Here is a 17,535-nt window from a genome sequence, read left to right as displayed (position 1 = left end):
TTTATTAAATACTTCAGGGGTATATTATGTAACTTGTAATTAATAATTTCTATCATATCGCTTTCATGTGAATAGTAAATTAATTAATTTTTTTTCATTTACTATTCATGAATAGTAAATGAATTAAAAAAAAAGTTTTGAAAAAAAATAATAATTATAAAAAAATTATTAATTTGTAAAAAAAAGCGTTTTAAAAAAAAAAAAAAAACGTAAAAAAAAAAACAAAAACGTAAAAAAAAAAAAAACGTAAAAAAAAAAAACGTAAAAAAAAAAACAAAAACGTAAAAAAAAAAAAAAAATTATTAAAAAAAAATATATTTTTTTAAGATTTTGTCTATAAAAAAAAATGTTTTTTTTAGTTTTATTACCTTTAGATTTTTAGACTATAGTCGCAACTTTTAGTATTAAGTTTAGTTTTGCCATAGTTATTTTTACTTCTAGAATTTTTAGGCTTTGCCTTAAAATCCCTTAAGTGCTTATTCCTTAGACTAAGTTTTAGGTGCTTTAGAATTTTGCGACGCCGTTTTTCGCGCTACTTTCTTTTTTTTTATTTTTCGACGCCTATTTTTCGACCTTTTATTTTTCGACCTTTTTCGACGCGCAATCTTTTTCTTTCTTATTTCTCGCTATTCTAGTTTTAGGACATAGATTTTTATTCTACTTCTTATCTAAATTTCTTAAAATTACAAAAATTTATTTTAAGTGGTTAAATTGATAGACATCAAAATTTTCTGGTTCGTAGTAATAGTTGGATTTGTACGTGGACCGGGTTATTGGAGCCAAACAGTACTCAATTATATTGAGACCAAACGAATCCTGCCCCTCTGCTGCATCTTTTGGCTATTCGAAACGTGGGCAAAATCAGAAAAGTCTATTAATTGGACAACTTATATAAGTTTTTCTTATTTTTATAACTAATAGGATATTCTGTGAATGCACCGAGCAAAACGTTCACCACCTTTCATACGTTCACCACCTGTAACTCGATCAAGACATCTAGCAAATATTGTCGCCGATGATTTTTCTTTAGAATCGTCATCTAGTCGAACAAGAACTCCAACTCAAATTTCCGATAATCCATCTTTTGAACCCGACTTCACAATTAAGAACCCGGAGCATATTCAAGGACAATTCCAAGATCTTGAACCACTAATTATTCCTCCTGAGCCACAAACCATTAAATCAGAATCCTCTAGTGATTCGTATTCAACAAATTCAATTATGGAAGTAACGGAACCTCTAAGTATGGAAGATCGAATGAGAGCCACACGCACGGGCCAAGGTCACGCCATTATTAAGCCAGAAGTTAATGCGCCAGATTATGAAATCAAAGGACAAATTCTACACATGGTAACTAACCAATGCCAATTCAGTGGTGCACCGAATGAAGATCCTAACGAACACCTTCGTACGTTTAAAAGAATTTGTACACTATTCAAAATCCGAGAAGTGGAAGATGAGCAGATCTATCTCATGTTGTTTCCCTGGACTTTAAAGGGAGAAGCCAAAGATTGGTTAGAATCGTTACCTGAAGGGGCGATTGACACATGGGATGTTTTAGTTGAGAAATTTCTTAAAAGATTCTTTCCGGCATCTAAAGCCGTGAGACTTCAAGGAGAAATTGTTACGTTCACACAAAAGTCAAATGAAACTCTATATGAGGTGTGGACAAGATTTGGAAAGTTGTTGAGAGGATGTCCTCAACACGGTTTAGACACTTATCAAATAGTACAAATATTCTACCAAGGTGTCAACGTTGCTACACGAAAAGACATCGACATAACAGCTGGTGGTTCCATTATGAAGAAAACCGCAACTGAAGCTTACAAAATTATTGATAACACAGCCTCCCACTCTCATGAGTGGCACCAAGAGAAAGATATATATCGTTCATCTAAAGCGGCTAGATCCGATTCTAGCCATAACTTTGATTCCGTTTCCGCAAAAATAGATGCTTTCGAGAGACAAATGGAAAAGATGAATAAAGATATTCACGCAATACGAATCAGTTGTGAGCAATGCGGTGGACCACACTTAATGAAAGACTGTCACATTGAACAAACGATGGAACAACGTGAGAATGTTGTCTACATGAACCAAAGGCTGGAAAATAGTTATCAGAATAATTATCAACCGCCAAGGCCAAACTTCAATCGAAATCAAAACATTCTTTACAATCCAAAAGGACCCGACAATAACTCGTATAACCAACAAGGTCCGAATAACCAACCAACTCAAAACAACACTTTCAATCAACAAAGACCTGGCTTGTATAAACCACCACAACAAACCGAAAAGAAAAAGTCAAATCTGGAAGAAGTGGTATTTAAGCTAGTTGAATCTCAAACACAATTTATTGAAACTCAAACTCAAACGAATGAGAGGTTTGATCAGTCATTTAGAACTCAACAAGCTTCTATTTTGAATCTAGAAAAACAAGTAGGTACTCTTGTTAGATTGATGAGTGAAAGAAAACAAGGAAAGCTACCGAGTAATACTGAAGTAAATTCTCGGAATGAAAATGTTAATATGGTTTCAACAAATTCTGAAAAACCAGCATCAGAAGATGGGGAGGTTTTAGATGTAAGTAACAATGAAGAAGTTACACCACCACCACCACCCGAGTATGTAAAGCCAGTGGTGGCACCATACAAACCACCCATCCCGTTTCCAAGAAAAGGAGTTGAGTATGAGCAAGTAATAGGTAATAAAGATTGTGATACCTCTGGAAAGAAGAAGAAGAAAAAGAATAAGAAAGTACAAGAAACAAAAGCCGTAGAAGTAAACCCGGTGAATACAGTTCCACCAAAACCTCCACCTAGGGTAGGTGATCCGGGTGAATTTATTGTTCCTTGTCTACTTAGTGATTGTGTCATGTATGATGCACTGGCAGATTTAGGTGCAAGTGTGAGTGTTATGCCTCTTTCCTTATATAAGAGATTAGGTGTAGGTAAGTTAAGTCCAACGGATATGAGTGTTCGACTCCTTGATCAAACCATTAAGCACCCAGTTGGAATTGCTAACAACCTACCCATTCAAGTAGGTAATTTAACCTTTCTAGTCGAATTCATTGTCATTGACATAGAAGAGGACCCAAACATTCCTCTAATTTTAGGTCGACCATTCTTAGCGTCCACCGGGGCGTTATTTGATGTAAGAAATGGTAGAATGACACTTAGTAATGATGAAAAATCGATCACCTTTATGATTCGAAAGTCTAAATCTCCACCAACCAAAACTGTTGAACCAGCAAAAACGATTGGTAAGAACCATATTGTTTTACCAACTCCAACGGTAGTGCTTAGCAATAATAAAACACCTAAGTGTGGGGAAAATGAAGTAACACCTAATGATAACTTGATAACAAGGAACCCCATTGTTGATACGAAATTAAATGACCCCGTTATTAACAGTTCAATGAAGAAACTTTTTAAACGGGTTATTGATGCTAAAAGTAAGGGGAACTTTAAGTTATGTAACCGGTTAGTATCCAATCTATCACCTAAAGAAAAGGAGAAACTAGTTGAAATTGTGGATATTACACAGGAATCCGACCAATGGCTTAAAGAAAAAGTCACGGATATGCAAGTTGATTATGGACCAAGAGAAATTGACAATGAAGTTAATCACAATTTCGACACCACAGCTACCTAAGTGTGAGGAGATTCAAATATTCTAAAAAGAAAATGCTGTTTGGAGTTAGTTGTTCTGTTCTCGTGTAGTTCCGAGAATGGAATCCGATTGGTCTTTTCCGCTAGCAGACACTAAAGAACTAGTTTTCTCCCTCCATTCTGAATTTTTTTTTTGTTTTTTAGGTTTTATATGAAATTAATATGCATTTTAATTTATGTTTTTAAAAACAAAAATTTACTTTATTTCATTAAGTTAAAAAAAATGATTTCTAAAATTCGTCGTGAGTTGAAGACTAGGTCGTTGAGCCGAAATTACTTTACCCGAGGGCGGGGCGAAAAATTTTGTCATCATTATTTTTAATTTTATTGATTTAAAGTATGCAAAAAAAAAAAAAAATATTTGATTTTATAAATTTTTGAACGTGGGGTAATATACCCAACTTTAAAAATATGTATATATGTTTGTATTTTATCATGTAAACAACAGGGTAAAACAACGCACTTTCAAAGACTAACATTAAGTTCAGCAAAAGCTACTGATTTTGACGACAAGATGCAAAACAACAAATGTGATATAATAAATGAAGGAATGATCGATGAGGCGCGCCATCTATCATTCGACGAGCTTTGTAATTACAAACTGGGTATTTTTAATCACTTTTCTACACTAATCACCCTCATGAATTTATAATTATAGTCTGATTTCATGCAAATGAGGGCATTGCATGATCTCAAGTGTGGGGAAGGGTTATAAATTCTCTCGGGTTTATACTTGGCTTATTTTCTAAATATTATGAAAATTTTAAATTTTTTTAACTAAATGAATTCAAAATCATGTTTATACATATTTATGAACGATAAAAGTAGGTGTTAATGCCGAAATTATTGTTACCTCGAAAAGGACATAAATTGAGAAACAACTAAAACGCTTGAATTTATTTATTAAGATATAAAAAGACGCATGAAAAAAGCCAAGTGTGGAGAGAATGTACCAAGTTATTCAATTAAAAACTATCTATCACATGTTTTTGTAAAGTTATTGCAGGTGCTTTTACTTTGGACTAAATTAACTGGTTTACCCGATTTACTGTAAGAAAGATGGATCTACACGATGAATCAATTTCATCATTAAAAGGAAGTAAAGTCTTCCGAAAAAGAAACGCGCTTCTTGATTTAGGTCATGAAGTTGTCGTCCAGACCAGCTGTAGGTTGACGAAAAATCTAGAAAAGTCATCTCTAAAATCAGCAGGAAATCCACGGACCTTAGCATCAAACAGGGTCGCCATGTGGTCAGATTTATCCTAACCATGAGAAGGATTTATCTCGCACAATGGGGGGGCACCGTGCAAATTAGCTTGATAAGACTAATGAATCAGATCCCCAGAAAAGGATAATCTCCTTAAAGATTAAAAATCAGCTTTTAAGACTGATAATACTCAATCCTAGAGATTGACCTTAAAGATTGAGAATTCAAACTCATGGAATTCGATGATATCTAAACTCGAGCATGAACGAGAAAATATTTTGATCAAAAATACAAACCGATTTGTTTTCTAAAAAACCATTTTCAATGCGTTCATTACCATTGAACGTAAAATCCTAAGAAATTCACCTGGAATTCATTAGGTCACCTGAACCAAATCGGGTGTCAACCGTAAGAACGGTGGTTGCATAGCATGGTCGGAGACAGGACCTTGTGCCAGACCGAAAAATTATAGGATGATCTTTACTATCGCTCCTACCAAGGATAGTTCTAGCATCCGACACGTTAATAAGACCATAATCATCTGCATGTCACGGGACATTGCCTTAACAGTTTCTTGTTCATCGCTTTCTTTTACAACCGGACGGTAGTTTGCCGAAAGGTAATATACGGAACAAGTAAACTGGATGTGTGCTTTCCGATACAGGGATAGCAGTGGATTACACGAGCCTAAAAGTTTTTAGCCAAAATATTGATCCACAAATATATTTTGCAACACCGATGGTGGATCAAATCAGAAAACTTGTCTAGGGTAAAATCTAGCTTGAATTTTCAAAAGTTCAAATGTTTTCATAAAGATCCAATTTCCTTAATGATCTACATTTTTATAGTCATGTGGGACTTCAAACCGCCTTTCAAATGTGCACTTTGCTTTGGAAACCGAAAGTAAATCGGCTATTTGATTGCAAGTGTCGTTGACCTAAACCCGAGGCAACTGTGGATGGCACAACCACCTTTAACCATGGTTCTATCGTTACTATCATTGTTTATAACACCGTATCAAAATCACTGATGTATAAAGTGTGAAGAATAAAGAAGTGATTCTAGTATGTTTTTATTTCAAGACTGTATTGCTTGAGGACAAGCAACGCTCAAGTGTGGGGATATTGATAAGGCTAAAAAGGAACATATATTTCATAGCATTATTCCCCAAGAAATACAATATTTTAGTTGCAATTGTTCCATTTTCAAGTAATATTCGTTTATATTTAATAAGTGCGAAGACAAAAGGCGAAAACGACGAATTGAAGACGCAAAGGTCCAAAAAGCTAAAAAGTACAAGATACAATAAAAAAGGTTCAAATTATTGATGAGGAACGTCTAAAAATGACAAGAGTACAAGTTACAAAACGCAAAGTACACGATATAAAATTGTGCGAAAGGACGTTCGAAAATCCGGAACCGACACATGAACCAACTTTCAACGCTCAACGCAACGGATCTGAAAGTACAAGTCAACTATGCACAAGAATATAATATAATATTTAAATAATTCATAATAAGAATAATATTAAATATTAAAAAGTTGTTAATTGAGCATAGTTCAGGGGTCATAAGTGAAAATTTCAATTTATCATTTCCCTATAAAAGGCCATCTAAATCGATGATTTAGATACACCTTTTCAATTCTCTTTCTTTGTAACATATATATTTATATTTATAATATTAATTTTAATTTTAAGTTTAATAATAATTTTGGGGTAGTGTAACAAATGTTTAACGGGTTTTAAGTCGGAACTCTGTCCGTGTAACGCTACGCTATAAATAATCATTGTAAGTTATGTTCTTCCTTTTTAAATTAATGTCTCGTAACTAAGTTATTATTATGCTTATTTGAGCCGAAGTAATCGTGATGTTAGGCTAAAATATTAAGATGGGGTTATTGAACTTTGGACCATAATTAAGGTTTGGGCAAAAGACCGACACTTGTGGAAATTGGACTATTGACTATTAATAGATGGGGGGTATTGTCTAATTGAGTGACAACTCATTGGAGTCTGTCGAACCTATCTTCAAATTAATTAACCTAATAATTAATAATGATTATGGTTGTCCTATTTAGTGACGTTCATATGGAATCTGTTATAATCATTTAATTAATCAATTGGGTTGGGTAATTGATTATTCATTCTAATCAAGTGGATGAATTAATATTCATAAACTAATTAAAACAGGGGTGGATTACATACAGTGATAACTGGTGTAATTGTTGACAGAAGTGATAACTGCGTCACAGTTTAAATCCTTAATCAGTTGGAATATTTGACTTCGGGTATAAGGGTAATTTGACGAGGATACTCGCACTTTATATTTATGACCGATGGACTATTATGGACAAAAACCAGATAGACGTATCAAATAAACCAGGACAAAGGACAATTAACCCATGGTAATAAATTAAAATCAACACGTCAAACATCATGATTACGGAAGTTTAAATAAGCATAATTCTTTTATTGTATTTCTCATCGTATCTTTATTTACTGTCATTTTATTACTCGCAATTTTATTTACTGTCATTTTATTTATTGTCATTATTTTGCGCACTTTAATTATCGTCATTTATCTTTGCGCTTAAAATATAGAATCGACAAACCGGTCACTAAACGGTAAAAACCCCCTTTTATAATAATAATATTAATACTACTTATATTTATATATTTTTGTAAAAATATAGTTTTATAAAAATATAGCGTTAAACTTCACGAGCTCCCTGTGGAACGAACCGGACTTACTATAAACTACACTACTCTACGATTAGGTACACTGCCTATAAGTGTTGTAGCAAGGTTTAGGTATATCCATCCGTAAAATAATTAAAACTTGTGTAATATTTTGTAGTATTTCGTAGTAAAATTAATACTATTTCGTACCCTCACGCTACAACATCAACTATTCATTTAAACAAATAGAATGTTGTGTTCCCTAGGCATTGACAAAGTATAGCACATGTCTGCACATGCGTTAAACTTCTGCATTCCCACGTGGTCTTGTAAGGTCACTTATCAGCCGTCGACGCGTGTCCTTTCCTGTTCAACTTTGTCTTTGACTTCTGTTGAATAGTACAATTGATGTAGACCACTCAGGAAACCACCATGCTTGTAATGGAGCATGGCTGTCTTGTGTTGTATTATAACAACCCTCACTTTTCGACTTCCTATTTTACTAAAATACCTAGAGTTGTTATATACGAATAAATTTAACGTTGACCGAATAAACGTACACTTAAAATAAATAATATAATTATAAATATTATAAATAAGATTATGATATATAATATAACATAATTACATCAATGAATATATATATAATATTTATATTACTTTTGTTATTTAGTTAATAGAATATATAATTAACTAAATAATACATAATATTATAACATTTATAAAACTAATAAAAACTATAAATTAATAATCATAAATTTTAATTTTTATAAAAACTAAATATAATAATAATTTTTATATAAAATTCGTATTTAATAATTAAACAAATATAGAAATAAAATGTTAAATGTTCTTAGAAATATATTAAACAAATTTTTTTTTTAGAATTTTATACAAAAAAAAAATCAAAACTATATCTACTTTTAATAAATAAATACAAAAATACAAACTACTTTTTCTTATTTTAACTTTTATGATTTTACTTTTAATAAAAATACAAACTACTTTTTCTTATTTTAACTTTTAAGATTTACTTTTAATAAAAATACAAAATACTTTTTCTTATTTTAACTTTTAAAATTTTACTTTTAATAAAAATACAAACTACTTTTTCTTATTTTAACTTTTAAGATTTTACTTTTAATAAAAATACAAACTACTTTTTCTTATTTTAACTTTTAAGATTTACTTTTAATAAAAATACAAAATAATTTTTCTTATTTTAACTTTTAAGATTTACTTATTTTATTTTAATTTTTTTTACCTAACATTTTCAACTATAAATACCACATACATTTCTCATTTCAAACTTACACCTTAATCTCTCATTTCTCTCTTAAAGAACTACTTCTAGTTGATATCTCGGTCACTTACTTGCTTTACTTTCCTTTCTTGCGTGGAATACTTCAACTGCTATTTAAGGTGAGTTTCATTACTCCCTTTTTATATATATTTTTGGGCTGAGAATACATGCGTTGTTTTATAAATGTTTTACGAAATAGGCACAAGTACTAAAACTAATTCTATGTGGGTTTAAACCAAAAATATACCCTTAGCTTGGTAACATTAAACTACCTATCTATGTACGGTAGGCGTGAATCCTAAAGATAGATCTATTGGGCCTGACAACCCTATCCTGACTATGGGATGCTTTAGTACTTCGAGGTTTATATAACACACCTGATTCGGTGTACTTTCAGAGGGTAAAATATGAACGTTAAGGCTTGTTACCGGGTGCCTACAACTTATAGAATGCTTTTATACACTTGCTAGTGTACGGATATTTATGAAACTGAAATCTTGTGGCCTATTATTATAACGAAAATGATTGATTTTGATAAACTAATGAACTCACCAACCTTTTTGGTTGACACTTTAAGCATGTTTTGTCTCAGGTGACGAATAAGATGATTGCCATGATTGCTACCTGATGAATTGAATGCTGTTACATGGAGTCTTCATTTCATTACATTTACTTTGCATTAAGACTATTATTATTATTTCAGTTTAAATTTGATGTAAAACTTTTAATGCTTCCGCTGTTTTATTAATAAATATTTTATTCAAAATGTCTCATATAGAGTCGTTCTCGTATATACAACTGTGATTTGATATAATTAGTCACAAATACCCTAGGCCCTATTTTAGGGGTGTGACAGATTGGTATCAGAGCAGGTTGTTGTAGAGAACCAAGATTGCATTTTATGTGTGCCTTATACAATTAGGTACCTTAGCAATGTAGGACTACAACTTTCCTTGACCATAGTGCCTTTAATTGTTGCCTTTAATTGATAAATGCTACACTATACCTTAGAAACTATACTTAAATCTTAAGATTATAACATACACGATAATGTGAAATTACTCGAACGTCAACGCTACTTAAGGCCTAGGGTGATCCTTGGTACCACTATGGGACGCTTGTGGATTTCGAATGCCAAACTTAGATTTTGGTCGAGAATTCCTGGGCCAACCGGTAACAATTGATCATTCAAGTGACTCGGCGGTGGCATAGATGTTTGGGTATGGTGCACAATATCAAACCTGACTATAGTGATCATACAACACTTAGTCACTTACGCACTTAATAAGTGGTGAACTTATTAAGAACAACTCACCTAGTCATCTATCCTGGTTTTGTGTATTACATATGTATTACATGAAATATTATCCAAGATTTTTGAAACTCCTATAATTCATACTCAAACGTATATAACTCCCTGTTATATCACGAACCTATATGCCTTATGCCTTTATGCATCGTTTGCGAACCGGGAAATGTCATTGGGTTATCACAGTATACGAATTGAAAGTCTTTAATCGAAAGATTATTAGATTACATACTTATCATTTTATAATCTCGACACGTCATACTGCCATTATTAGAGTATAGACAAATCATATCTTAGCATATCTATTCCCAATAGACCTTGTCTAACACTTTTCCTAAATTTCCTCCGTAAATTACGGAAATCTTTCTGCTATATATACGTATTCAAGGAGATGAATATATCATTTAATATTCAACACCCATTTCATATCAAACCCTATTCCAAACACATAATATGGATTTCTCACCTAATTCCTCAAGTTCTTCTAGCTCCAAAGATAGCGTGACAGGAGCACACTCACCGATCAATTACCGTGATTTCTTTAGAAAATGGGGATGGGTTCGCGAAATACTCACCCTATGGAGAAATAAAGAAGGTACTCCTTATCACGAGCCAAACTTACCACCAAACGTCGGAGTACTCGATCCTCTTACTGGCGAACCTGTTCGCAATACCGTTTTCACTCTTTTCGCAAGGATTTTCCACCTCGAAGGTCGACTCGATGTAACCAACGACAATATTCATCCTCTACTCTCGAATTCTAACCAGAAAGGGTTATTAGAAGAAGTTAGAAGACTTCGAACTAAATATCAAGAATTGACAAACCTTACAGAGGAATGGGTAGAACAAATCCATAGACTCGAGCGTAAAGTAGAAACCCTGGAGGAAATAGTGCGCGATTTGGTAGCTAGGCTCACACTTACTAACCAAGTACCACAAGCAGCACCAACAGCAGCACCAGCACCAGCACCAGCACCACCAGTACTATCAGCATCACCACCAACAGCATCAGCTTCACCAACAACAACATCAGCATCCCACGTCTCAACATCATAATCGGTACCTCAAACATCGACATCATACGCCCATAGATACTAAGGAATATTAGTAATAATGAGTTAAGATGTATTGACTCATTCTTCCTGAAGAATTATATATGTATACTTTATATATATATGGTTTGGAACAATAATAAATCTTTTCGTACTAAACTATTACGTGTGAATCTTAACTAGTATGTACTACTTGGTTAATTCATATCACTAATACGCTATGATGTACATCCTTCGTTAATGACTTAACAATCATTAATCACTGCTTCAGTACAATAAACTCCATTTCATAATAAAGTAAGTGTATTATTCAAATGCATGTGTGATTTTACACTCCTATTTTTCTATGTACTCGAAAATTTCTCGAAAACATCATTTGTGCCTTATGAATTTCACAAGAAATCCACGAGCATCAACATCATTTACTGAGGTATATTAATAACAATGAACGATGAAGTATTGATTCATAACTTCATTAAAGAAATATTCCGCGACGATTATGTAATCTCTAAAGTTTTGGAGATTATTTATTCTCGTTTCAACCGTAAATCAAATGAGTTTAATATTATATTAACTTATTAAATCCATAATTACATCTGAAGAAAATATATATGTATGTATATTTTCATAAAGATTGTATTTAAAAATTCTTTTGTACAAACTGTTAATTGTGAAAATATTTTAACGGGTAGGTAATACCCAAGAAATATCTAACATTCACATTAATATATTACATTGTACATTCTTCAAAATCCTTGAAAACATATCAGATTGATAATCAATGATTTAGATCAGTTAACCTTGAGAATGCTGATGAAGCAGCAAAAGCTGTAGATGGCCTTAATGACCAGAAGCTTGATAATAAAGAATTGTGTGTTGGAAAAGCTCAAAAGAATATCTGGTATTGAAAGACGGATTGAGCAAAACATGAAGGAGACCAAGGACAAATCCCAAGGACTAAACCTATAACCAAAGAATCTAGATGATTCGATTTCTGAAGGAAATCACAGAAGATCTTTTTACGCATTCTAAATCCTTACAGAAGAATTTCTTCATTATCCATCGATTTTAGAAATTTTAAAATATCATCATATCTTTCGTTATAAATATCCTCGATATTTCTAAAGATATCTTCATAACGATTCTTGTCCGCAATTAATTATCTCTTTGCAATATCTTTATTACATCATAAAGGAAAACTGTTTAAGTTTCTATATTCCGTAAAATTTAAATTCAAATTTTGAATGATTTGAAGTAGTGTTAAGAATTGAAGCATGAGTTAGTATAATATAATGACGTCAGGCCAACATGATTATATTACAGTAAGTCATGCTAAATTTTTAATGAAAGATGATGATTCATAGACTTTATAATCATCATTTGCCATGTTACACGACTCTTACATTCTACTTAATCTCTGAACATATCAAGCAAATATGTTCTTGATAGTTCTATCCTCAGTAATTCTGGTAATTTACCAAATCAAATCGTGATATTACGCTTAGAACAGTAGGTCCATTCGAAACTTCATACCTACAAATTCTGGACCATTACTCGCTTTACTTAGAGTCGAGAGGAGAATAAAAAGGCAAAGAGCTCCGACATATAAGGGAAAATATGTAGCCCGATAACGATACCGAAATTACAAACCGTGTATATCAATACGTATTGCAACGTAAAGACATGGGAGAATAAAAAACACTATAACCCCAAGGTAATAGTAGAAGAAAACAAATTCCTCTAGTGGTAAATGAAAAAGAAGAATGACTGAAATGATAGTCAGAAAAATATCCAGGATAAGAACTGGATGGAGCATTCTCACAATCTTTGGAAGTATGAATTGAGGAAGAAAGTATAGAAGTGGTGAAGATAATGAAACGGAAGAAGCTAATTTATAGCAAAATTCCAAACACAGCAATTGAAGCAATTCACCTCATTTAATCAAAGAAAATTTCAAATTCCTTAATTACCGGAGAATCAAATCTTATGGATTACGAAGATTTCCTTTAATCCCTTGAATTCCAAAAATCAATCGTGACTACGTCAAAAGTTAAGGCGAACATTTAATTTCTCATTCACTCTTTTACAATAGCTTCGTTTATACGCTTCCTATAATCAAATCGTTTTATCCATATTATTCAGTAGTGATAAAACTTTATTTTTTCAACTTATATTCATCATTACAATATTCTTGTTGTAAACAATGATGATCTCTATCAAACTTCATGACTATAATTTTCATGAACTACTCTCTGTTTTGTCTACCCTAATATTGTTACATAAACACTCAAAGTTTTAAATAAGCTCAATACTATTCATAACACATTTCATGTGTTCAGTTTACTAAAATGCTCGTATAACACCATCATCCCTTTTGAGGATAACCTAGTCAAATGACACTCTTATTAATCCTTTAGATAACCTCCGCATTAATGATAAAATGCACTTTATAGAAGAACCTGTAAGAAATTAGGGTTCGTATTATTTAAATGCATGAAACAGAACAATATTCTATCCGTTGGAATCCACGAAAGGCCCCGAACCTACCTGGGAACGTGAAGACCAGATAAAATGTAAATATCCTCGTTTAGGTATGAACAACGCTGATTGATGGCAAAAACTAAATTTCGGGACGAAATTTCTTTTAACGGGTAGGTACTATAACAACCCTCACTTTTCGACTTCCTATTTTACTAAAATACCTAGAGTTGTTATATACGAATAAATTTAACGTTGACCGAATAAACGTACACTTAAAATAAATAATATAATTATAAATATTATAAATAAGATTATGATATATAATATAACATAATTACATCAATGAATATATATATAATATTTATATTACTTTTGTTATTTAGTTAATAGAATATATAATTAACTAAATAATACATAATATTATAACATTTATAAAACTAATAAAAACTATAAATTAATAATCATAAATTTTAATTTTTATAAAAACTAAATATAATAATAATTTTTATATAAAATTCGTATTTAATAATTAAACAAATATAGAAATAAAATGTTAAATGTTCTTAGAAATATATTAAACAAATTTTTTTTTTAGAATTTTATACAAAAAAAAAATCAAAACTATATCTACTTTTAATAAATAAATACAAAAATACAAACTACTTTTTCTTATTTTAACTTTTATGATTTTACTTTTAATAAAAATACAAACTACTTTTTCTTATTTTAACTTTTAAGATTTACTTTTAATAAAAATACAAAATACTTTTTCTTATTTTAACTTTTAAAATTTTACTTTTAATAAAAATACAAACTACTTTTTCTTATTTTAACTTTTAAGATTTTACTTTTAATAAAAATACAAACTACTTTTTCTTATTTTAACTTTTAAGATTTACTTTTAATAAAAATACAAAATAATTTTTCTTATTTTAACTTTTAAGATTTACTTATTTTATTTTAATTTTTTTTACCTAACATTTTCAACTATAAATACCACATACATTTCTCATTTCAAACTTACACCTTAATCTCTCATTTCTCTCTTAAAGAACTACTTCTAGTTGATATCTCGGTCACTTACTTGCTTTACTTTCCTTTCTTGCGTGGAATACTTCAACTGCTATTTAAGGTGAGTTTCATTACTCCCTTTTTATATATATTTTTGGGCTGAGAATACATGCGTTGTTTTATAAATGTTTTACGAAATAGGCACAAGTACTAAAACTAATTCTATGTGGGTTTAAACCAAAAATATACCCTTAGCTTGGTAACATTAAACTACCTATCTATGTACGGTAGGCGCGAATCCTAAAGATAGATCTATTGGGCCTGACAACCCTATCCTGACTATGGGATGCTTTAGTACTTCGAGGTTTATATAACACACCTGATTCGGTGTACTTTCAGAGGGTAAAATATGAACGTTAAGGCTTGTTACCGGGTGCCTACAACTTATAGAATGCTTTTATACACTTGCTAGTGTACGGATATTTATGAAACTGAAATCTTGTGGCCTATTATTATAACGAAAATGATTGATTTTGATAAACTAATGAACTCACCAACCTTTTTGGTTGACACTTTAAGCATGTTTTGTCTCAGGTGACGAATAAGATGATTGCCATGATTGCTACCTGATGAATTGAATGCTGTTACATGGAGTCTTCATTTCATTACATTTACTTTGCATTAAGACTATTATTATTATTTCAGTTTAAATTTGATGTAAAACTTTTAATGCTTCCGCTGTTTTATTAATAAATATTTTATTCAAAATGTCTCATATAGAGTCGTTCTCGTATATACAACTGTGATTTGATATAATTAGTCACAAATACCCTAGGCCCTATTTTGGGGGTGTGACATGTATGCTATTTACCAGGTTTACTGGTTCTTCTTATGCTGAGTCACTTGATATTCTTGAATTGCTGGGTACTCATCCTGTGCTGATTCGAAGAATACGCTCTACCTTGTGCTGGTAGACTAGGCAGCATACTGAACACTTGACATAGCAATGTTTGAAGTCTATACATAAACAAACTTGTGCTGGCTGCACATAACATTTTAGTGCAAATAAATTGCAGTTTTGTCATAATTAAATCCTTAATTATTTTGGGGACTCAACATAGGGTTATCAAGTTCTTGTTAGGGCTCACCTAGATTTTCTAACAAGTGGTATCTAGAGCTCAAGGTTTACGTGTTACCTGGAGCAATGGCAGATAAAGACACAATAAAGATAGATAAGTTTGATGGGTCAGATTTTAGCTTCTGGAAGATGCAGATCGAAGATGTGTTATATCAGAAGGGTTTATATCAGCCGATCACTAGTGATAAACCTGAAGAGATGAAGCAAGAGGAGTGGGATCTCCTGGATAGAAAAGCACTCGGAGTAGTTCGGCTTTCTCTGGCCAAGAATGTCGCCTACAACATCGTGGCTAAAACCACGAATAAAGGAGTGTTTACTTCTTTGTCAAATATGTACGAGAAACCCTCGGCTTTAAATAAAGTCTTCTTGATCAGGCAGCTTGTTAATACCAAGATGAAAGAAGGATCTTCTGCAGCAGATCATGTTAATGAATTCAATTTGATTTTGACTCGTCTTAAATCAGTTGATGTTATATTTGAAGAAGAGCTGGAAGCCTTGTTTCTTTTGTCTTCGTTACCCGAGAGTTGGTCTGACACGGTTATAGCAGTTAGTGGTTCATCTGGAACTACTAAGTTGACGTTTGAAGGGATCCGTGAGTTTATTTCTCAGTGAGGGAATTAGAAGAAAAGATTATGGAAATTCGGGTTATCTTTTAAATGCATCTGGCAGATCTAGGGGTAGAAGTAGAAGCAAGATAAGATCTAAGAGAGATCCATCTCAGGGAAGAAACGTTGTTTGTTGGAATTGTCAGCAAGTCGATCACTTTAGATCGTAGTGCCCGGGTGTGAAGGCGAGTGAGAGCACAGCGGCGGTGTTTCTTGACGAATCTTGGATTTTAGATTCGAGTGCCTCGTATCATGTGTCCCCCTATATGAACGAGATGTTTAATTTCAGGCGGTATTCAGGTAGAGTTCGAGTTGCGGACGGGAATCTACTTGAGATTGCAGGTATTGGTGATCTTGCTATAAAACACTTGGATTATATTTGGATCTTGAGAAACGTGAGGTTCATTCCCAAGCTCGCGAAAAGGTTAATTTCAGTTGGGCAGTTGGATGATGAAAATTGTCATGTTTCGTTTGGAAATCAAAAGTGAAGAGTGTCTAAAGGTGGTCGGACCATTGCTTGTGGGGTGAAAAAGGGAACCATGTATATGGTTGAGATTCCTATTGAGGAATGGCTAGGTGAGCGAGTAGGTGCAAAAAATCCTAGCATGCTTGAACTTTCTGATTTTGTTGAGGGATCTAGTTTGAGTGGGAGCTCAGGAAGACTTGGAACTAGTGGGGAATCAGGTTTAAGTGGGAGTGTTGAAACCACTAAACAGTTTGGTCAATTAAGAATCACTAGAGATTTCGAGACTTCGGTTAGATCACCTCAAATGGCAGCTATGTTGCAATTGACTGGTGAAGATGAACGAGATATTCTTGTGGGAGTCATTGGTGTTACAACATCCGTACAGTGGGAGTTGACTCGGATTAAAGAATTAGGTTCATCTAAATTCGTGCGCGCATATGTGGTCAGTGTTCCAACGGTGAAAGAGAAAGTGGTATGGTGGAGGATCAAGGATGTGGTGGTGTTCTCTCATGGGTATCTTGATGGTTGTGTCCACGTGTTTGTTCTACCAGGTAGTATATTCTTTGTTGGAAAGATAGATCGAGTAGATGGTTTTGTATACGGATGGATCA

This window comes from Rutidosis leptorrhynchoides, chromosome 10, assembly GCF_046630445.1.
Source record: "Rutidosis leptorrhynchoides isolate AG116_Rl617_1_P2 chromosome 10, CSIRO_AGI_Rlap_v1, whole genome shotgun sequence".
In the NCBI taxonomy this organism is placed as follows: domain Eukaryota; kingdom Viridiplantae; phylum Streptophyta; class Magnoliopsida; order Asterales; family Asteraceae; genus Rutidosis; species Rutidosis leptorrhynchoides.
The sequence above is the reverse complement of the archived record's forward strand: the minus strand, read 5'-3'. Positions refer to the sequence as shown.